Source organism: Cygnus olor, chromosome 10 (assembly GCF_009769625.2).
Source record: "Cygnus olor isolate bCygOlo1 chromosome 10, bCygOlo1.pri.v2, whole genome shotgun sequence".
Lineage (NCBI taxonomy): Eukaryota > Metazoa > Chordata > Aves > Anseriformes > Anatidae > Cygnus > Cygnus olor.
In genome coordinates, this window is record NC_049178.1 from 2,000,043 (window position 1) to 2,024,032 (window position 23,990).

At 43.6% G+C, this 23,990-nt stretch overlaps 1 long non-coding RNA gene across 5 annotated transcripts; it reads left to right on the forward strand.

The window, feature by feature from the left end:
* Positions 1-26: 26 nt before the first annotated feature.
* On the forward strand, positions 27-23,032 carry LOC121075653. Of its 5 annotated transcripts, XR_005823081.1 has the most exons (7): positions 27-143; positions 1,113-1,169; positions 3,204-3,365; positions 5,197-5,347; positions 12,955-13,071; positions 20,108-20,520; positions 20,603-23,030. It is a non-coding gene; the product is annotated as an uncharacterized LOC121075653 (long non-coding RNA). The 5 variants fall into 5 exon arrangements; XR_005823082.1 differs by having other exon boundaries at positions 3,204-3,477; positions 20,108-23,032; XR_005823080.1 differs by having other exon boundaries at positions 20,108-23,030.
* Positions 23,033-23,990: the final 958 nt, after the last annotated feature.

Genomic DNA, 23,990 nt, shown 5'->3' on the forward strand with positions numbered 1-23,990 from the left:
AGGGGGCGGTGCCGCCGACGAGGGACGGGGCCGCGGGGAGGGCGCCCCCGGGGGCAGCTCCGGGGGATCTGGGAGGGTCTGGCCGGGCAGGAGACCCCCAAACAGCCGTTCTGGGGCGCCCCGAGGGGGACGGCGGCCACGCTGTGAGGGAAAGGCCCCGCGTCCCGCGGTGGCTGTGTGGAGGGAAGGGCGTGCCGCTTCGAGGCGCGGGGGAACGGTCGTGAGGGGAGCAGCGAGGCGGGTGGGCTTTGTCCCGTGTGCTCTTCGGGAACAGGGCCATGTCAGCACGGCGGCGGGCCCAGGCACAGCCCCTGCCCTTACTCCTGCATCCCAGGGCCGCCATGTCCTGTGCTGAGGAGCTGGGAGGCTGGTGGGGAAGGGAAAGGGGTCCCCGACCCCTGCCTCCAGCAAGCAGAGCGGGGATGCCGCTGGGGTACGGGTGTGCTCACCAAAGTAGGACAGCCTTTGCCACGAGCAAAGCTTGCTTTGCTTTCTGCTCTGCATCTTAAGTCACTGAAGGCTTGTGCATAGGTAAGAGGCAAAGCCACGCTTCTGGGATGAGGGACCACGCTGCCCTGCCCAAGTAATAAGCTAGAAAACAGCACAAGCACAGCTATTTAGCTTGCTGTGTTTGCAAGTGCCTGGGATACAAATGAGGCGCAGCAGACTGTACTAATGAGATTGCCAGAAGCCAGTCTGGGGAGTGAGGAACTGTTCTGGGGACATTTACTCCCAGACTGGTCACCCTGCCTGCCCGCAGCTGTGATCAATTCCCCAGTAACCTTCACCAGGTTAATTTGCAACATAACTGACAGGAATCCAAACACCTCAGTCAGCTGAGGCAAAGAAAATACTCCTATTTTCTCCCCAGCTTAGCATTCATTTTCACTATGACAAATGGGTGTCCAGGTCTCTTCACGCATGGTACACTGGATTTGTGCCAGAATCTTTGCCAGGTACAAAAGTTCTCTGGGTTTCATAGCTGGAGTTAGATTTTTATTAAATTACGTGTGATTTTATAGCAAGGCGTGTAGTTTAAGTGAGTGGGTGCAAATCCTCCATTTGCTGTAAGGTTAAGTGTCATTCACTGTGCATTGTTTGCTTGGTCTTAGAAAGCAACAGGGAGCAGCCCAAGCTGGATCCAGCTTCCAGTCTCTGATTATGCTCAGGTAAAGCAGGGAGTTTCTCTTTGCCCTTTTCCAGCAATATGTTTTGCTATCAGTAACTCTGTTAGCGGGCTCTTGAGTTCTGATAATAGCAAACAACAGAGATCAGGATGGACAGTCATCTTTCAGGTTCTGGCATCCTCCACAGGCAATTTCCCTGCCACTGCTTGCTCATCCTCACTGACCAGCCATGCAGTACCTCAGCTGTGGCTCTCTAGCTCTGCATAGGCTGTTACCCAGTCACTCAGAATACCAATTCACATTGATTATGGGTTTAACGTCCTGTCTTTGAGCAGGAGGAAGAGACGCAAACCATTTCCTTGTAGTCTGTCCTGCCTCTTTTAGAATAACTGGAAACAAAGCACCCTTCTGTTTGGCTTTTTTTCTTCTGCTGTACCTGCAGTACACCTAATCGATGTTCTCCTCAAAGCCTTCATGTTTACCTTTGATGCATATAACATTTTTAGCACAGCATTAAACTTAAGTCATCCAAGTGTTGTATTCTGTTTGTGGGAGCTCCTCCTTCACTAGCAGATGAAAGACGACCCAGTCAGCCCTCAGCAGAAGGGAACAAGACAGCAGGAAAGAGGGGAGACCCTTTCTGTGCATGACAGCAAAGAGAGCCCAGCTCAGAGGTTTAGCACTGAGCATATACCAGCTACACTCAGGCATTTTCACCTTGGTTTTTCCCACTGCAGCTGTCCCTGGGTAAATAATTAACTAATTATTATGCCTTTCTTAGGCTAGTCTCTTGTCTTTGGCCCTTAAAATTCTCACCTAAGGAAATACTCCAGCTCCTATTCATTCTGAGCTACTTCTGTGCCTGCACAGAGGTAATCTCCTATTTTGGTTTCTGGATTAAAATATGTTTCTGGGTTTGACTTCCTTTCAGCAGCATTCTTGTTACTGCCCTGTTGTAAAGAACTTCTTTTTCTCAGAAGGTATTGCTTTTGACTATGTTTGGTCACTTGAAACTGTGCATCCATTGGGTGACAAACCAACCTAGATGATTCTGTGATTGCTGGTAATAATGGGAGTCTTCTAGGGACATTCCCATAAAGTAGTGTGTGTATTGATTATGCAAGGTGTGGTTATGTTAAGTCATTTGTCAAATTAAGCTAACAGTTTCACCCTGATGCAACTGGTGCCAGAGGAAGGGGTGTGCAGAGCAGGTTATGTACCCTCTGCTCTCCTTTTCACATATTGATGTTTCTGGAGAGACTGGAATGCAGATAAATTTTGAGAGTTTTTTTTTTTTTTATGATTTTGGATTCCAGAGCCTGTGATGTTGAAGGGAGAGGAAGGTTAGAGGGCAGAGCTTAGGGAAGTCTGAGCCAAGTGGCTGTAGGCAGCCCCAGCTGCCTTTGGAAGGCATGTTGGGCTCCTAACACAGCCACTGGCTATGCTGTCAGATTTTTATGAGAAAACTAGTCAAGCAAGCCTTAGCTCATAAGGTTAGCTGTAGTGTTGAGGAAATAGGATGTGCTGCTTGTGCTGTTTGTTCATGTGTTACATCATGTAAGATAGTAGTGATATAGCTGTTACCTGTGTCACAGTCTCTAGGGAGCAATCCTCTTTGGTCAGGAGAAGACTGAAATCCGTGTTAGAAATGTGAGAGAAAGGTTAAACTGAGCAGAACTTGTTTTAAAAATGAAAAAGAATTCATTTTAAAATTGAAACATGTGATGGATTCTTTATACTTATCACAAATTTCATGTTAAGCATAATTCTCAGAAGATACAATTAGCAGGAGAAAATCAAAGACTGGGACTGCAAAGTGAAAGGTTTCCAGGTTCGGTTAAATGTATTCAAACAAAACACCTGCTGACACTTAGGCTTTCAAACACAATTACCAAAGTATTAAAACTAGCTGTGTTTATGTCATACATGTGAAATATATTCAAAACTTTGGTGAAATTGTAACTTTAATGGAAAAAGAGCTAATTGCATGTGATTCGGGAACAAGATTTGTGTGTGTGTGTGTTTAACCTGGCTGTATCATAATGATTTCTTCTATCATGTTTGCTTATTCACCAGGTTTAGTCTCCGATTGCAAATGGAGCATGCAAGAGATTAACAACCCTATGGATTTAATCTAAGGCTTTCTGAAATGCTTCTCCCACATGTGCAAGCAAAGCAATCAGCTGCTGGCTGGAACGTTCAGAGGCACGGGGCTTGGTGTGAGCTGCGTGTCTCCAGGTGGGTGCAGCGCTGCTGTCGTGCCCTGACTCGTGCCTCCTGCGTAGGAAGGGTGCTCATCTCCTCCTTTCTGAGGGAAGCCAGATGAGACTTCTCTTAGCTGAAGCAGAGGGTAATGCGTGCAAAATGCTGCTACTTCATGGTGTTTACAATCTAAACCTCCTTTCAACCAAGCTGATGAGAATTTTTCTATTGATACACATGGGAGCAGGATTCAATATCTGGGGAGACTTTGGGACCAGGTCTTCTAAATAAAAGAAAATCCCTTTTTTCCAGAGCCTGCTGAGATAGAGACAGGCTGTGTCATTAGTTTTCCACATCGTTCAAGTGCCTTGTCTCACCTACCCTGTCTCACCTACCCTGACATATTTAATTACACGTAATGTTTAGCACTTAAAGCAGATAATATGCTGCACCTTCAAAGCACTGAGATAATATTACCTAATTAATTCTTTGTTGTGCGTTACATGTGTTTATGTTGCCCATACTTGGGAAATATCCTTTGAGAGTGTTAGGAGAAAAGGTGATTTGCTCTTTGTTCACTGGGAAAATTGCTTCCAGGAGGCGTTTGTAGACACAAGACACATGCTGAGGAGCTCTTAAGCTTAACACTAATTGGGTACAGCTTGCACACAGATCTGTCACACAGACACATTGCAAGAGAAATGTAGAAATATTCTCTTAAGTCAGTGCAGGAGGGGCCCAGTGATGATATATATTCAGAGTAGTAATTACTTATTTAGTCATCGCATTTCTGATGGATTAAGGAATTAAGAGATTCCCATGATACCTCTTGCTCTAGCCTGACTTTCAAAGGGTTGGTTAAATTAGCCCCTCCTATTTGCACAGATGCTACTTATTTTCTTTATTTCAAGTCTGCTTAAACAATTGTGGGACAGCAGAGTACTAGTAATTGAGGGAGCACTATGTTTCAATATCAGCTGCATTTTGCAGGGTACAGCTGATCTACGAATACCTTTCTGTTTTTAAACTGTGAACACCTTTGAGAGGCAGAGAGAAAAGAAAAGCAACAAGTAATAAGTACAACCCGCTCCCCTAATCCTCCAGACTATCACTGATCTAATAACATGCTCTGATGCTGGGAGGTGGATGTGAGAAAGCACCTGTCCTACTTTGCCTGGGCTGACAGGAGGTCTGAAGTTCAGCCATGAAAGTTTTCACAGAATCATGGGAGACTGGATCACATTGTACCTTGCTGAGACTTTTAGGAAGTTTTTCTTATTCTGTACCCTTCTACAAAATTATTTACCACGATTAATAATTCATTGTACTAACAAACATCTCAAACGGAAGTAAAACTTCTGTTAAAGCCTCTTGAAATTTAAGGATTAGGCGTAGTTTTATTTAATGGTGATCTAGAAACAGGAGTTTCTTGTTTGGTACAATACCTTCGGCATCTCAATCATAGTGAGAGCCAAGGAGGGCACTGTGCTGACCTCTGTGACTTTTTTTTCCTCATTCTATTTCCTTAAACTTCTATGTCTAGTCAAAATCATGTTTCCTTCAAACTCATTACAAGCTTTCTAATATGTGTTGTTGAAAGTGGATCAGTGTGCACTAGTTATTTCTTAATAGTAAAATTTCATCATTTACATCAAAAATTTCCAATTTCTAATTGCTACTAAGGTATTGGTGATAGAGGCTGAAGATGCAGATGAAATCTGTGCGTATTCCAGAGCCTATTGACAGATTCCAGAAGAATGTTTGCTTCCTCTATTTTATTGACTCTCATTATTGGCGATATCATCATTGGTAATAACGGACTACTGTGTAGATTCTCGAGTCTCACAATTCTTACTCTTCTTGCCAGGTGTCATGGAGATATTAAAAAGCTGTCCCGTACCTTTGCTGGCAAGCTGGGTGCTTACAGACCTTGAACTGAATGAGCACCACATCTTGCTACAGCTGGTCCAGAGCTGTGCAAGCAGCTATTGAGCCACCAGCAGTCCAGTTACATCACGGTGAGTGTTGCAGATGTGTGTCACAGGTATACAAACAAGCTCTCTAATATTTTGTGCAGCTCTGAAGGTGGCTATGTCTTGCAAATACAGCTCCCAGTTTGGCAGAGGCTAAGTGCTCCAAGTTTCTTTAACTTCCAAGAAAGATTTTTTTTTTTTCTGGCTAGTAGTGATCAACATTTTGACATCCACCATATTGTGTGGTCAGAGCTTAGGGGAAGAAGACTCCAGCCCTGCCAAACCTCTTTGCAGCAGGTATTGTCGCTGGCTGCTCTGTGCCCCTAGGCGGTGTTTTGTGCTGAAGCATTTGTGCAGAAAGGCTGCCATCGTGTGGCGTTGTCCCTGTCCGTGGGGACGGTGTGCAGGAGGCCCTTGCCAGCAGCCTTGCTCACACCCTACTCTCCTTATCTCTCCCCAGGGATGTTTCTCCATTTTCCTCGTCTCTGCTGATGCCCAGCCTGCCACAGGGACTGAGGCTGTAGCACGCTGGAACAAGCCTTTGCCAGCCAAGCTGCGTTTTTTTTGTTGCCGTGTTATAAAATTAGAAGCTCTGGCTTTTTTTTGTATGTGGTGGTAATAAAGCAGAACTGAAAGCCCGTTTCAGATTAATGACCAGCAAAGCAAAAATGTCATTTTGCAGCTTAGACTTTCTGTAGAAATGTGTTGTTTCTTGCACAGAAGTTCAGCACCTTAAACGGTAGCCTCTCCTAAAGCCCAGAGACAGGAAAGTGACAACACTAACATTAGCATCACTGCCCCTCCAAAAGCACAGCCCTCCAGGCTACAAACCCTGGCTGACCAAGGCAGTTGCTATTATGTTTGAGTTTCTGTTTCTCTTATAGTTGAAACATGTCTGAAATGTAAACTCAGACTGCTCTGGGAAGGAAGGAAAATGGACCTGGTTCTGTTGCTGGCAAAATGAGCCATTTCTTTTCCAGACCTCTATCTAAAAAACAAAGACAACCTGTGGCTTTGTGCTTGGGGTTTGGTTAGGGCTCTGAATCAGGAGCCGTGGTAGTACTTGCTTTGTGGTCATACAGGAGAAGAGTAACTGCTGTAGTGAAGCAGATTCATGGACTGTTTCACTTCTTTCTTTTCCCTGATGGTGGACAAATTAAATAATGTTCAAAGGCATGCATGACACTCAAAGACATCCAGTATGTAATCTTCATTCCCCCAGAGGCATGGGCACTGAGACTTAATGATCCACACCTTAAGAGCTTCTCCTAGCTGATCGATCAGATGCTAATATGCTGCAGGATGGATGCTAATAATGTAGGCTGGAGAGAGGAGAGCTGAGTTATTCCAATCCAGTTCCTGCAGTCATCACTAAATATAGAGCTGGTACTGATGCAGCACTTCTGGGTTGGTTATGTAATGTCTGGCATGCTCTGGTTTGGAATATTTAAAAATCTTTTCATATTTATATTAATAGATGCTAAAGCTCAGCTACAACAAACAAAAGAAGGGAGCTCAGTAAACCTGAAACATGCTCCAGTGCACTGCCAGGCGGCGAGGCAGTAGCCAGCTGCCTCACTGTGCATCAGCTGAGACTGGATTTTGAGGCTTGCTGCTGACAAACCACCTGTTCTCATAATGCTCTCTTTCTACTTTTCAAGGGGGGAAATGTATCAGGCCAGATTTGGCAGCCGTAGTCTCAGGGACATCCCATAATTACAGAAGTGCTGTTCCATGTGCATAATGAAGCAGTGGAGGCTGTTGGTGTGTTTGAGCCCTGAAGAGCGCTTGCACTGCATGCCTTTCTTTATTTCCTTTAATTTGCAATCTCAATTTTTCTCAAATTAATGTGAGCATCACAGTGGGGATTAGATATTCATATCGTAGAGGAATAGAGACCAAGAGATGATTATATAGTGCCCAGGATTCATGTAATCTGATGTTAGACGCTCCCGAGGCAGGTACCTACATTCAGCATGGTTGTTTCACCCCTCCTTTGTGCTCAGTGAGGCCCTTCTAGGGTGCAAACCTTACGACTGTTTCATATGCCTGTCTTAGGGCAAGAGCACTGCCTTGTGGAGGAGTCTGCCCATGGTCATGCTAGCCCTGCAGGCATGGAGCTCAGATGCCTGGAGGTAGGGCACTCGCAATGAGTCCGTGACAAACGTGGGGAGAAAAAGGCTAGAGCCCTGCTGGATCAGACCAAAAGTCTAACCTAGGGTCCCATGTCTGCAGATATAGCCTAGGATGAGATCCTGGAGCAAGGTGAGCGTGTGATGATTCCCATGTATGCTTTCCTGGGCCCTTGAGATCTACAGAACCAATTTCTTGAGCTAGAGGCGGTTCTGTATTTAATAGTTCCTGACAGAAAAAACTCCTGGAGCAAAATCCTTTTAGGTGCTTGTGGACAGAGACAGTAGTATCTTTGCAGTATGTATGGATCACACAGTAGGAATGGAATTTGAGGCTCATGGCGTGAAGCTAGAGGAGAGGTACTTTAAGTCAGATCAACTTTTGTGATCATTTACATCCCTTGGTGAGGTTTTTCTATCTGTTCCAAGTATCAGGTAAGCACTGAAGCTTGTCTGAACCCCTGAAGGGCCCAGATGCATTTTTAATTTAAATAGACACAGAGAAAGTCAGGGTGCTAGTAAGGGCTGTTGGTTTAACAATGATGAAGATAGAGGCTTCTACTCACAGCATAGGTTCCTTACAAAGTACCCCAAAGTTTCAGAGAGCCTTGCTGCAGCACTCTGAAGGCAAGGCCCTCTTTTCACTTTGCAGCATTTCCATCTTCGAAAAGGTCCTAACTCCTACCTGGGGGTACCGGTGTCCTGGGGTGTATCACCAGTGTCAAGGTGGTGGATTTCCACGTAAAAGTTTCCTGAGGTTTTCTTCAACTGCAGGGACAGCCCTGCTGAGAGGAGAACTGTCCAACGCTGTGTTGAAAAACCCAGTGGATGTTTGCCCCTACTCTCTTTGCCCTGGTGTTTGCAATGATTCTGCAACAAGGCAGGAGCTTTTAAGGAACAATGCTATGAAGACAGAGCAGATGGTGCTAATTTCACCCAGAAATGAGACAGTCTTGCAGTGGTAAAATGCCTGCTGTTCTGTTATATCCACTGGAAAATTTTAGGAGTCTAATTCTGCTCTCAGCTGACTGTATCTTGTTCCCTGATGTGGATTTACTGGGACGTTGCAGAAATTGGAGCCTTGCCTCCAGCACACACCAAGCCCTAGGGCAGTAGAGAAGCAGCACAAGTCCCAGTGAACAAATGCAGTGCAGTAAAGGAGCTGCAGTGCATTGCTCTAGGATTTGGGTTATTTCCTGAGAAATTAACATGTCAAATCAAAAGACAGAAAGGAAAGGACACGGATGCTCTTGGGGCATTTGAGATGCAGTTCAGGACCCATTTCAGGAAAACTAAAGCAGAGTAAGATCAAGTATGAATTGGTAAGATGATTGAATGTAACTTATTTCTGGTTTTAAATCCCCAGAAAGACATCTGAGCCATTTTTTCTCCTTCTCTATTTCTAAATATATGCAAGGTAAGCATGAGTCACTGACTAAAAATAAAAACAAGCCTCTTATCTTTTTGCCTGCTTAAGTAGGAAGTGGGATGATGTGCTGCGTTAATCAAGGCTTGATTGGAAGTCCTGTGTAGCTTGCATGTACTGAAAAGGAAGACCTGGTAAAGCATTCCTTTCTTGGGCAATTTTTCCTCTCTTGGGAGTTCTTCAGCAAGAAATACAATCCTTTGATAAGAATCTGTTACAGGGAATATCTTTGCTGGGCTCTTACTTTGTAGATAAGTGAGAAGTGTAGATACAAATTAAATTGTGATTTACTAAGGCTTCTTTGAGCCACTTTCTAACTTTGTGGGTCCCTAGTGCATCAGAGTAAAACAACAACAGTATTACAGCCCTTAAATATTTTTTTCTATTGTCTGTGTTTCATTATGTGTTATACGCTCAGATCAGGTATCAAAGCTTTGTCTCATTAGTTACTTTTATTTTTTGGCTGTCATGGTCTGCTGCCAGCAGTTGTTAGAGTTGGTAGGCACTGCAAGGGAGCAGAAGAGTCGCCAGACCAGGTCATCTGCCTCCCAGCCTGCAAAGCCCAGCGTTTGTGTCCTGTCTGGCAAGTCAGCTTGGGGGTCCTGCTGCCTGGATGTGTCTATGCCACGGTAAATCACAGTGAAAATCACAGTGAGCTTTCTTATTATTTGAGAAAACCAAGTGTGCTTTCTGATTATCCTTTTTTTTTTGTCCTTTTTTTCCTTTTTTCTCCCACTTTTCCTCAGTGCTGTGCCAGTATCAACCATGTACACAAAGCACAAAAATTAAAGCAGCTCCGGGGAACATCCTTTCTCAGTCTATAAGAAAATTCCCTCTAGCATGTGTGTGAGAAACACTCCGTAGCCAATAACTTAGGCTCAGGCGAGGATCTCAGTGAAGTAGTAATTTATTCGCGATTGCAATGGCGGGCGCCCCACAAGCAGGAGAGCGCACCTACTAGTTCCAAAACACAGTTTATATACTTTTTGATGACAGGACCCTCCCCTGTTTCCCCACTGGAGTGGGTAATCCAGGTTCACAATCTATCTGATGCTTCACAGACAATGCCTGGCCTTCAGTTGCCGGCCTGTTTTTGAGGTGGTAATGTTTTCTCCCCTTATCTGGCTTGACTTAACATAGTGATTTTTACCTGGTTGCTCTAAGGAGTCTGGTTGTCTGCATTTACGAGGTCACCTGCTGAGCTTTCTTATCACTGTAAGCATATCTCAATACCACATTCCTTCCTTCTAAACAATGTAACACTGCAAAAACAACATTTCTATTCCCACATGTGCTACACGCAGGGAGTACTTGTACACAGGGATCCATTCATCTGCATGCAGTGGCTTGTCCATCATCTAGTGTTCAATAAAACATTCTGCTGAGATGAGTGTGTTAGAGCTGGGAAGTGACTGACACTCAGGGTTTCAACTTTTTTAAAATGCTTCCTGAGTTTGGGTTCACCAGCTCACAAAAGGGGACCGGTACAACTTGATTTAATACGGACATCATGACTTAGTAAGGTGGTCTGGTTATCATCTGGCTTTGCAATTTTGAAAGTATCAGTGTACATATTTACTGTAACCTATTGCTGCAGTGTATTATACTCCTTAGGGCTTAATCCCTAATTTATCTTTAAGACACAGACTCTCTATAGTTTGAGTTGTTGGTAATCAATGACACTTTTTAGGTGTAGAGGTCACTAACTCATTTGTGCACTTAGCAAAGAGACAGAAACAGAACAGCAACAAGGCTGTAACCTAACCTCAGGCAAATCACTGATTTCACTGGTGCTAGTGAAGAGCACACAAAAAAGCCTGGGACTGCTGGTGCTTCCAAGTGCTGCACACAGCTGTGTGTCCTTATGCAAATATCTGAGATAATTTATTAAAAACTGGATGATATAGGGGCTGTAGAAAGCTATTTTTGCTTCAACAGATTTTTTTTTTTTCCCCAATTAGTATAATGCAAATCAGTGTGACTGAAATAGGGGCCCAAATAATCTGTCCCTTGTTCTACTTTTTTTTTAAATGTCTGTGAATTTCAGTGGTTTTATTTTGTTTTATTTTATTTTTGTACACCACTGCATTTTAGGGCTGGAAAAAGTCAAATTGATCAAATTTGAACTGAATCAGGAGAAACATGGGCTTTAAGAGGATTTAAGTGACACACTCCTGGGGCTAGGGTTGGGTTCTGCACTGCCACTGCAATTTCATACAAAGAGCAGAAATCAAAATCAGCGTATGCAAGAGTTAAAAGCATACAGTCAGGCAAATGCAGTGCAGCTCCTGCAGTGGAGATCTGCAGCAGAGGAATGGCTTATTCCTCACTTCTTATGCTTCAGGAGAAAGCTCCAGGATGCACAATGGTAAAGAGTAAAGTGCATTATGTGAGAAATGGATGAAGGGCCATAGTTAACGAGTGCTGTTGGGTAGGCACTAGCCAATTCTGCTGAAACTGTGATTTTGTCAGATAGGTAACGTTGGGCATATCTGCTGGATGCTTCCTTGCTTACTTGTTGTAGATAAGATTTTCTCACTTAAAATATCAAACCCTTGATATAAAACCAGCAAGTTTAATAGTATTTTTTTTATTCATAAAATGGTAATTACTTGGCAATCAGTGTTTATGTATGCGTGCTTCTGAACAGAACCTATATCCAGCTAGATAAAGTCACATGTGACATGATAATGACAGTATCTTTTGTGGGATGTAGTTAAATTACTGATTATTTTTGACCACAGTTCCTAGATTACTAACCTTGACAAAATTTAATTAGAACAACACAACAGCCACAAACTAAGCTTGTCAAAGGGCACATGGGCGTTATAAAGTGCTCTTCCACTTTGTGAGTCACAGACACTGTAAAACTTGCAAATAACCTTGCAAAAGAACAGCAACTTCAGTGCTTGGCTTTGCATCTCCTAGAAAAGGAGTGTTTTATGTCATTTATATTCAAGCTGTTGTGGCTGATCATGTTAGCTCAATCGGTGGTTAAGGGCTTGAGTTAATAACGATGGGTCATCTGCAATTACCATCTTGAACATACCTGCTTAGAAAGACCTCAGTTACATCTTACAAACTTTCTGAATACCTAACTGAACACAAGCTAGACACAGGGCTTGAACTGCTTAATTCTGTGCCCCTACATAACAGTATGTATGCTCTGTAATGAGTGCTGGGCTATTTAGTATTAGCGCAGTCCTTCTGCTATTTACTCTAGTCAGCCATAGGAGCATATGCAAGTTGCTGTGTGTTTTGTTGGCTGCACCTATGATTAGATGCTTGGGGCACAAATAGAAAGAATTGAATGGGAAAAAAGAAGTTATTTACTATTCTTATTTCTGTTGCAATAATACTAAAGCAATAACACAGTAACAACACTTTCACTATTAATTGAATGTGCTCAAAGTAAAGAAATAAATAAGTAAACTCTAGAGTATTAGGGTGGTGGGTTTTTGTTTGTTTGTTTGTTTCACTTGGAGCAATTGTATTTATCACAAATTAATTTTACTGCCCTAAACAGAGTGTCAGTGCAATTTAGGATGTTACAGACAAATAGGGCCCTCTGGCTGACAGGTATGACCAAGACCTTGACATAGTAGACAAGATAAGGTATAACATCTTTTCTTTTTTTTTTCTGCCAGAATCAAAAAATGTGCTAGATATGTTAGCTTGTGTTTTTAAAACAACATCAATGAAGTCAGAATTTGCTGCAATTTTCTGTGCCTACTTGAAAACTTAGAATTTGGTCCAGCCTATAAAGACTAATGCTGAAAAAGCATCCATTTGAAACAATGGGAATTTTTGATGTGTATTTCACTGGGGCCAGGCTGTCTCCCCAGAAGGAGGAATGGGGGAATGTTTTGGTTATTTGTATTGCTTTTTCCTGTTTCTCCTCCTTCCTTCTTTTATTTCCAAGGTCCTTTAGTAAACAATCAAAATAAAAATGAGAAAAGCTTTAAATAATTTAGGATCGAAAGTAATGGTTTCCATGTGTGTATAATCAAAATTATATTAAACAGTATACAGCTAAATAGGCCTGTGAAGGCGATAAGAATAGAAAGATAATTGTGCTCTGTTTCCTTTGACAGCAATGGGGTCCTGTCCCCAAGACCTGCTGTTTGCTCCTGTCCCTGTTCTGCCCCCTTGCTTGGGCTGCTGCAGCACCCCGGGCTCACCCTGTGAATCGGACCAGGTGACTGACACAGGTTAGTTACCCTCTTTCCCTTCTTTTTCAATGATTTATAGCCCAAGGCAGCTCCCTGATTCTGTTACGGACAAAAGCCCACAAAGCAGGGTGCAGTACAACTTGAAGTAGTACTGCTCCCCTCAAAGGCCCCCACAAGGGCAAGGTTAGGCATCACATCAGACCTCCAAAGGTCGATGTCCTGCTGCTCTGCTATTCTTGTGACCCAGCGCTCCCGGGGCTGGGTCAGAAAGCCAACTGTGCAAGCACTGGGTTAGGCTTCCGGCCATTTAGCAGCCTTGGGCCTTGGCTATTCAGAAAAGAGCCTGATGAGTGGTAAGGGCACCATGAGGAAGGAGTGGACGGGGCAGCATCTCCCCATTCCCAAAGAGGTGATGGGATTGACTGTCCTATAAGACGTGATTTGCCCCATGGTTACCTCAAGCTTCTGAAGATCCCACCCACCATGCTTCTGTCTCCAGTTTTATCTTTCACTCTTTTTCCTGTATCTCTCTTCCCCCTTGTGTTCCTGTATTTTGTTGAGTTAAACACAGTACTCAAAGACTCTAAAATGTTCGTGGCACTCGCCTAAGACTGTGGCTTGCTGTTTACAGGGTATGGAGATACGGCACTTGGGTTATTGACAATAATTTATTTGGATTAACAAATCTACAATTGAGAACACAATAATGCTGTTTGTGTTCAGCAGACTCTCAGAGAAACAGAGCATAAGAACAAAGGGTTTTGGTTAAGCCTTTAAGGGTTTTAGGACATACACTACACCTCAAAGGAGAATACTTAAGTGGCCCCATGGACATATGCCAAACACCCAGATTATCTGATAACAAAAACTCTTAAGAGCATGGACCAGGGGATTTCCTGGGGAACTGGAGCAATTAGGAGGGGAAGATACGCATCACTGTTTCAAATGGACCTGTTTTACTATGGAAATAACTCTTCCCTAGAGAGCTGGCAATAGAAAAGCAGCAATATCATTTTAATTTATGTCTTGGCGATTTGAGAGTAGATTTTTGTTGTTGTCTTTCCTGTTCATTGCGTTTACCGGAGAGTTATGGATCAGCAGTTCATGTCTGGGACAGCTGTCCTGGGAGGGCTGCTCGTAGGCTTGTTCTCATGCTGCTCAGAGCGGTTCCGTGGCTGGAAATCAGCAGCTGGTGCAGCGAGCACTGGTGAGCCCCGGCTTCGCTCACCCACTGCCACCCATGCCAGAGCTGCACTGACAGAGGTGGCAGAGACTGAGCAGGAGTGGACCAGCAGCAGAGAGGGTTGAACAGAAGAAAGTTAAAGGGGAAAGGTTACTGGGGAAGGATGCAATGTCATTTTGTAGAGAGACATTTCTGGGATTTCCCTGCTGCCACGTGGTACCTGCCAATGAATGTTCCAGAGTGAGAAACGCTGGTCCCCCCCTTATTGGACACAGGGATGTATTTTGCAGAAGACAATATTGTTGGTAGCTGGGATATACTTTAAGCTCCTGGGTTTTAAATGTTTGAAGCAATGTGTTTTTGCTAAGTAGTCATAAAACAATTTTTCAATGCCTGGGCAAATGCTGGTGAGCAAAAGAAGAGCTGGAGCAAACGGCAATGGGCAGGATGCTAGGTGAACGCACTGCAGGGGCTTAAGGCTAGGCTTGTCTGTAACTGGAGGCTGAAGGCAAATTAATGGATAAATACGCACTGTGCTCAAGTCCAGAGCTACTTGAACCCCATTGACCAACCCTGCCAGGGAAAAAATCTGGTTTGGTTTTAGGGGGATTGCTTTCAATGTGATCAATTATCAGCAATTTGCTGTGTCAAATGCCTCCTGCAACTGACCAGGCAGAAATGGACTCCAAAAACGTGACATTACCCAGCTGCTCTTAATTTGAGCAAAGCAAGCGTAAAAATTTTGGGGAGCCTTTTTACTATTCACATTGCTCAGCCATGCTTTCTTCGCTGATAGGGAAAATGGATTTGTTCAACTTGCACATGCAGGTTTTGTCAGGGGCTAGGAGACAGGAGCTTGTAGGGTTTAGCTGCTGACAGCCCTCTTGGTAACTGGCTCCTTGCGCCAGCTGCAGACTGCAGATAACATCATCTTTGGGCCTGTTCCTGCAGCTCTCTGCGGGCGAGGTGCTCTTGTTGGGGTAAGAGGGGCCAGTTCGTGTTAGTCTGATCTGGCAGAAAGACAAACCTCATCCACAGAATTTTCATGGGAAAATCCAGCGTTATTCTCAGCCTGTTTTGCAACTGCTTTGACTTGAAAAGTTCTTTAAATGAAGCACTGTGAAGTCATAGGATCTTTCCCACGCTCTCGGAGGGCAGGAGGGAAAGAAGTGGGCCATTCTGAATCAAACCTTCCTAGCTGGCCTTGGCCAACAGCTGGCTTGGTTAATGGCTTTTGCAGATGGTCTGCTTCTGCAGGACTCCCCGGTGCAGTACAGAGCTGCAGTGCCCAATAATGTCTCTGACTGGGGGGAAGGCAGGGTGAAACGCTTCTGAAATAAAACTCTGAATGACAAAATAGAGGATAAAGGGCAAAGGGATAAAACCACTTATTCTGATTTTCAAAAGAACTTGGAAAATTGCCTTACTGGAAGTAACTGAGGGACGTAAAGTAGTTTAGTAAATAGCAATTTCAGGTTCTCTCTGGAGAGTCCTGCTGGGATGAACTAATTCAGTGTCTCGGTTAATACAGCAGGCAATGAAATGAGGCAGCTGAAAAGCCAGAGTATATTAATTCCAGCTAATTCTATTACAGAAAGGGGAAAAAGAGGCCTAATCTCCAGCAGGACAGGAAGGGCAGCTGGGAAAACTCATCTGCCCCTATAAGCACCTCCAGAACTTATTTAGGAGATCCTAATGAAGCAGAGGAGCTCAGGACCAGAGGGAAAGCATCAGCAGCTTTGTACCACGTCTGCATGCTGAAGCAGAGGTCCTCTGACAATAGTTGACCATGAGCTGAGGATGTAGATACAAAAAAACATAAAACTGAAATTAGTTCTAGGTTAGAGAAGAAAGGAAGAGATAAACAGCCACGTTAACTGGGCACTCACTGGCAGATGACTTCCATCTGGTGAATGCTTCTTAGTGCAGGTTGCAAGGACAATAATGGTGTGTACACGTGAGGAGTTTCCACATGAGCAGGCACATGGGAAAAGATCTGGGCCTTAGCCTATGTAGCCCCATGAAAACTTTTATTTCCTTCTGCCAAATGAAGACCGCTGGAGATGGAGTGACAAAACAATTCATAGGTGTGTTTAGAAACACGTGTGTGAGAGAGCAAGAAATAATACTAACTTAGGAAAATAGGTGGAGGAATTTTGTTTTTCTTTATTCAGAATTGGAGGCAAGGTAAACAAACAGGAAGAAAATGTTTTTTACTTGTCAAGTGTATTTAAAACCACACAGAGCCAAAATGTATCACCTGTCTTGGGAAGCAACAGGCTAAAAGATAATCTAACAGTTTTGTAAGGCATAAAATGATCACACCTCTGGATAATGAGACTGTGTGTGCTCTCACATCGGTATAAAAATATCGATGATATAAACCTTCCCATTTCATACCAAGGGAATAGGCAAGAAAATATCTCCGATTTGGGTGGGTTATTCTTCATTTCCCACCTTTTTTGTAGGACACTTCATGCTGTTGGGTACGGCAGGCACAACTCTCAGCCGCTGTGGTTTTGGCGTGTCTGGGGACTAACGCTAGTGCAGTACCTGCTTGTGAGCTTCAGAGGAAGAGAACCTCTGCTTGCAAAACAAATTAACTGAGGGATATTATAAACTGAACAGATTAAATCCTACCGGATCTGTGAAGCTTTTACCCATCATTCAGACAAGTTTCTGAATGCTCCTGAAACCTTCTCACCAGTATCAGTGTATCAGCAGGTAGCTGGAAACCCCCAAAGCCAGGTGCAAACTTCTATGGGGTGTAAGGGAGCGCTTTGGGCTGGCATTTGGCCTCTGGTCCAGCCCTACCCTGTAGCTGTGCTAATGACCTTGAGAAAGGACAAGCCTTAAACACTGATCAGGGTTTCCTAGGCCATCAGTTTCTTCCAGATGGTCATTAATCCTCAGAAAAATGCGTGCTGTGCCTCAGTTGTTAAAGCCTAATTAACCCCATAATGGCAACACCTCTGCAATAGCTACAGGTTTGCTGTTTCCTCTCTCCCACCTAACTGTACAGAAGACCTTGGTACTTCTCAGTCAAGCTGTGTGCTTTCCAAGAGGCACAGCAGCTTGTAACCTATCAGTTACTTCCGAATAACTGCAGAAAAGATCCCTGTGGAATATAAATGTCAAATGACACCTCATACAGCTGAAGGAAATGTGTTAGCTGTTAAAAAACGTGCTGCTCCCAGGGTTGTATATGCATTCCAAATTGCTGTATACAGTGCTTCCTTGGAAGCTGTAATGCAAGGTAGGTGTGTCAGCTGTAGTACCTTCTCTTGCAAAATGTTGCTTCTCAGAATGTCCTTCAGCTGTTGGGCATTTGCATGTTGTGCCTTTCCAGGATTCCTGAGAGCTGTTCTGTCTCACTCGGAGCAGCAATGAGCTTCTGTGACTAAATATTAATTTATTTTTTCTTCTCAAGCAGGGGGTGACTCAAGTCTTACCTCTCACATCTGCGATGAGTGTTGAGAATTACCAAATCCTTCTGGCTGTGGCACCCAGGGTGACAACATTGGTGCTTCACATCTTATTTTCAGCCCTGTGGAGAGGGGAGATGTTAAGAGAGGAGCTAGAGCAAAGAGCAAGATCTTAATCCTCCCTCATTTTGGACATTAAGGTTTAGCTGCCTCTGGCCAGAGTTTTAAGAGCGTGGTAGGATGTCACTGTCCCTCCCACTGCTCTCGTAGGAGGAGGGTGAACACCCCCATGCATCTCTGCCAGGAAGGCGTTAAGATTTTTGCCTGATGCCAGCTCCTCCAGGCCCTCTTGTTAAGCTTTTCTCTCCTAGGCAATTCCTCTAGCAGCTCTTCGGCAATACCTACCCTGTTCCAGGTCTGCAAAACCGAGTCATCAGTCTCCCTTCCATGGCTGGTCATTGGAGTAGGAAGTGTTGTTTGCCTCCACAGATTATAAAAGAGAAGCATAATTTGTGTCTCTCCAAGCTACTTACTGTTTAGAGTGAATGTATTTAGAGGAGGGAGAGCTATCTTCGTGTCATTTATTCCTACAAATCATTCAAGCATAGTTAATTCTGGCCTGGATTTTGAAAGCTCGTCCATGCCGGCCAAATTACACATTCCCTCCAGAGTAAGCAAAAAGTCATGGTTGCAATCAATACCTAAAATCTTCCCCTTTTTTTAGGCCTATGCAGAAACCTGAAATATGCTTTGCTTTATTGCTGCCTCTATTTCATTATCTTCTAGTCCTCCTGAAGCCTCTGGAGGGAGGATTGCTGCTGAGCTGATGCTCCTTACTTGCGTGGGCTGTCTGCACCAGACTGCTCTGATCCTGCACACGCAGGGCCTGGGAGCTGCTGTGCCGCGAGAGGATGTGGGAGCTGTTAGGACCATGCTTTAAAATGTCTAGTTCCTGATTTTTGCTTTTATAAATAGCTTTCAAATTGTAATAATCAACTTAAGATTTTGAGAGAAAGAATCTTTCTTTCAGAGATGTGCTAAATATATGCAGTTCCTATTTCTCCTGTTGGTATCGATACTGGGGTAAGCATGCTCGAATCACCCAGCGAGGTACTCCAGCCAGCCTAGGGACAATATAATCCCGAGTTGCCCTCTTGGAATTTCTTGGCACGTTTCAAAGGCAGAATAAGATGCTCCTAAACACTGTGCTTAAGCCTGCAGTAACTTGCAGGCCAATCTTTATATATACTAAAGAAATGAGGGTCAGAAATCCCCATGGAACACACTAACCCTTTGCTATCACTATTTGCCTTGGTTTTGCCTGTTTTTCTTTTGATCCCTAGATGGTACCAGCCCACCAGTCTCAAACAATGGTACCTTTATTTTAGCTCGTAGGAGTCAGCCCTATGCACTGCGTCACCTGCCACCAGCTCAGGCCCACAGACATGGTCCCTTCCACTTGCTTGGGATGTTTTCCTGTTTATGGCATCATGTTTGCCCACTTGCTGGGGTCTGTAAAGGAAAGATCAGCATTTAAAATGGCAGTGTTCAAAATGAAGGGGGGGGTAGCAGCTCTTTTGACTTGAATTTTGAGCACTACAGATGTATCTGAAAATGGAGTGAAGCCGAAGTCTGAAGACCTCTCACTCATCTGAGCAATCTGAGCATCTGTGCTAATTCATCAGCTCATTCAGCTGGCTGTTCAGGAGGTTTTCTTGCAGATGATAGAGGTCACCTTGAGTCAACAGCCAGACTGACTCTGATGAAAGACTGCTTGGAAAGCAGAGGGTGGAGACATTTGTTCTCCTCAGGGGCTGGGATTTGGGTACTTGGTTTCCCTCAGGGGCTGGGATTGGGTATTTGGCTTTCAGTTTTGTGGGTGTTTTTTTTTTTTTCGTTTTGTTGATGGTCATGGTGGTGTTAGGCTTTTTATTTGGCGTGTTTTTTTTTTAATTTAGTTGGACAATCTGTGTATAGAAGCTTGAAACAGAAAGGGATTTCAAAAATATATATTGTACCTAGCTGTGAGGAATAAAATTTAACACTATTGCTTTGATAAGTGGGGAAAAACATCCAACCTGTTCTTGCAATCTGCAATAAGTGTGTTGATGCTGACAGGCTTTCTTTGGGATTTACTATGGTCATTATATAAAAGAGATGGGAGAAGCTTTTTTTTTCCTCCTAAACTCCCCTTTGGGTATTTCCAAAGTGATATAACAGGTTTGGTTTGGTTTTTCTATTGCCCTCCTTTTTCTTCTTTCCCCGGGGATTAAGCTATGTATACAGAGAAGTGTAAACGATTCTCAGTTCATTTTTACATAGCCTATAGATCGCTAATTTTCCTGGGTCTACTTGTTGATCTAAGCTTTGAATTTGCTTCAGTGGAAATGGAATTAGGTTTGGAAACTATCTAGTTTAAGATAAAAACCTATTCAAACCTATCAGGCCTACGTAAACCTCACCCTAGGATTCCTGGATGAAATATGCATGGAAAATTCCAAGGCATGGAATCTGATCAAATCGATCTGTTTTCAACTTGGATACCCGCCCAGCTAGACGCCTGAGAGCTTTTCTCCCAGATGAGCTCATCTCTACCGTACTGACGCAGAAGAATTTGATACCACCATTTTAAGGTTTTTCTAAAACAGTACGAAGTCAAAGACAGCCTGAGGAGCAAACCTTGGCACACAGTACCATAGATCTGTCAGACTGTCCACTAGATGGAAGTGTTATCTGGTCCCTGTGTGGGCGATGTACAAATCATCTATTGCAACACGGGCAGAAACGTCCCACAGATGGGAGAGCCTGCAAAAGTCCCACTCAGAATGCCTTCCTGTCTGCTTCCAGCTCTCTCAGGTCCCATTTGAGCTGAGCAGCACGGTAAGGGGACCAACCCCTTAAGGCACATGTTTGCCCATGGCATGCTGCAGTGCAATGTGGAATTTTTTGTGTTATGTCACAGGAATTGCCCAGAGACTTAGTGCTGTGTGAACAGTGAGGCCAGGGAATGAAAACGCTCAATGAAAATCCAGCAGAAGATGATATTTTGTTCAGCTTCTCCAGCGACTGTCATTGCCTGAAACCTAAGAGACACTTTTGTCTGTTTCTGCCTTGCCTGTCTGTCCTTTTTGTCTGTTTCTGCCATGTTCTCCCTAATTATTTCTTTATTCCTTTCCTCTTTTTTCATGTTTTTTTTTCCAAAAGATCAAGTTCTGTATAAGCACTGTGTTATTTTACTAATGCTCCCTTCCACAGATATCAATCTACTGAGCCAGCAAACTCGTTCTCAGGGAGAAGTCCTCCTCAGACACGACAGGGAAGAGCAGCACTGCTGCAGTGCATGTAGCCACAGTGAGAAACTGAGAGGTCAGGGATGAAGGACATTAAGTGCATAAAGCACTGAACCACATAACTGTGCCTCACGCAGTGTCTTTGCAGCGGTTTTCTGGATTAGCAGCAAGGAGGTCCTCGGAGCAGGAGCATGCAAAGGGACTGACAAACACTACTGACTGCTACCTACATGGGGCTTCGGCTTTTTCCTAGGCTTTAGCTTCACTGCCCCAACCACCTCTGGGTCCTGCGCAGATGCTCCTTCAGCCATAACTGCCCTGTGCTCTCCTGGCATGTTCTTCGTTCCCACAGTTGAATTATTTTTTGGTTTTGATAATCCTTCCAGATTAGCTTGGCTCTTTAAGCAATTGCTTTTACCTTTGTCTCCTTGTTAACATTCTCCACACCCTCTTTTTCCTGTGCTCTTGTCTCAGGTCCCATCATGTTTACCTTCAATTGGAAATGGCCTGGGGCTAGGGAGTATGTGTAATTATGAAATGGATGATTAAATCTCATTACTCTGTAGCAATTACAGTTAATAGTGTTCTTAAGAAGCCAGAAGAATATGTATTGAATCATTGATGATATATGGAAAGGCAAGAATTCTTATATGACATTCTATCTTTAAGAAATCAGTCTTAAAGCTTGGTTGTTGTCTAAACCCTTGATATGTCCCTTATAATCTTATGCTGCATTTACTCTAGGAATAAAAGTCTGTTTGTGGCACATTGCAACATTGGATTGTTTACTACAGAACACCATGTACTGCTAAAACTGTGATTGAAACAGTAAATTTTAAGTGGCATGGATGGAAAAAATGATGGGATCAAGAGCCCTACCCACAGTCAATTGACATCATCATCAATCTAAGGCAGCCTTATTTTTCTAAGCTACTATTTCTTTAGTTGTCAGCAGGGCAGATGCAGTCGTCTGAGAGAGGAGCATTAAGCAAAAATGTTAGCAACACACTTTGAAGTCTCACAGTGTACTGGGAAAAAAAGCTTGTCCTTATCACAGCTGGTAAGGATTAACAGCAGCAACTTTGATGTAAAGTACCCTGCACCCACAAGCTTCTATATTTTCTTGGATTTTTTTTAAGAGCTAAATATTTGGAGGAATCATTTGGCACTTCAGCATATGATTAAACCCATTTGTTGTGACACAAGGCCTACTTGCTTTCAACAGAGTAGGTGTGGAGGCATCTCTGTTCCATAGCAGCTGTTGCTCACTGCTCAGGTCCTCCCACTTCCATGCTGCTTTGCTGAGTCCCCATCTTTTCACCTGCATTTCCTCAGCGATGACAGGTCTTCTGAGGCAACTGCAGCTTCCCTGTCTGAGTGCACAACACCGGGATTTTTCCTCTTTGACTTTTGTTTTCCCATGTTACCAAACTTTGGATGACCCTGAAGCTTCACCTTTCCTGGTAGCTGGGGCTGACCAATCTCGGGGAGACAGAAACTGTGGTTGGTCGTTGTGTATCTAAATGGGTATCATAACAAGGGCAAGGTAGTGGAAGGGTGGGGTTTAGCTAGAATAACGGTGTAATACAAAAAACTCTGGCAAAAAAGAATGTTAACAACAAAAGGGCTTTAGGAACGTGTGCAAGGTACTCAGTTACAAAGGGAAATAGATGAGAGCTCACCACCAGCTGTCACATTTTGTAGATCTCCTAATTATTGCTCAAGTCACTGGGCCCCAATTTGCACAAAATAAATAAATAAATAAAATGGTCTTCTCTCCCTCTTTTCTCTGTCTTTTTGGACTGTAATGTTAGCATAATGAAAGGAGAAGACAAAGACAAGATTGGGAAATATCAGGTGAAGAGACAGTCCACCTCACATTTCCCCCTGTACTGCCCAACTGAAGCACTGAGGCTTTATTTTAAAATCTCAAGATGTTTCGTGGCTGGGGTGATCCAGCAGGGAAGTATGCTGGGGTGTGTAAGCCCTGCTTGCCCAACCACTCCTGCTGGTCCAGCGATAGGGCGACAGAAAACCTGCAAAAAATGTTCTCTAAGATATTTGTATAGCCTAGGTATGGTCACAAAGCATGGGTCATGCGGTGAGGCGTTTGAAGTGGGAATATAAGGAATGTAAACATGCAGGAGAAAGAATTATGGCAGGAATTGAACTAAAAGCTTTGATGACAAAGCTCTAGTAAAGGAGGCTGTGGTCAGCTGCTCGTGTTTAATCTCAGGGTGGGGTGGGGCCTTTTAAAAGTTTACAGGATGGTGCTTACAGAAGAGAAAGGGAAGGCAAGCAGCACGAGTGAATGGCAGAAAACTGAACAGTACAGAAATTCAACCCCAGAAGTAAAGTTGCACAGGATCACAGCCTCACTGTGAACATCATATATCTGCCAGGAGTAGAGAAGGAGGAAAGGGCAACCTCAGCATCTGTTTCTCAAAACACTCTGGTTCCACTCATTCTTAGTTTACATAGACTGTAAATAATTTAGCAGAGTACAGGCTCTTGAAGCCGGGGAAAGAAGAGGCCAAGTTACAGAGTCTCATTAAGATTTCTCCAAGGGTATCTCACAAATCTCAGTTTTTTAATTGACTTTCTTATTTCTGTTCTCATTGGGAAATCACATTTTAACTAAAGCCTGCTGCAAAACCAGGAGGAAAAGCTGTGGAAAATAATTTCTTTCTTTCACTGTTTATTTTATCAGTATCTGGGGAAATGGGGAAGTTTCAGTTCTGTCCAAGCTGAATCACTGGTGTAGAGAAATCTGTAATGGTGATATGCAGACATAGGCATCTACAGCTAGCATGTATGTTTTAGGGAGCTTGGAGTTGTCAATGTATTTTTGCTTGTTTACAGAGGCAGTGAAACAGACGCTTTACCCTACCAATGTTTTATCTGCATGGAGAATAAGGCAACACGGGAAGTGTTAGGACTGCGTAATAAATACAGTTTAAGTTCCCGTTTTTATTTTATTGTAACAATGCATATAAAAGGTGTGGGGTTTGTATTTTTAATCAAATTGTCTGTGAAATGACTCCTTCTACCACACCCGTC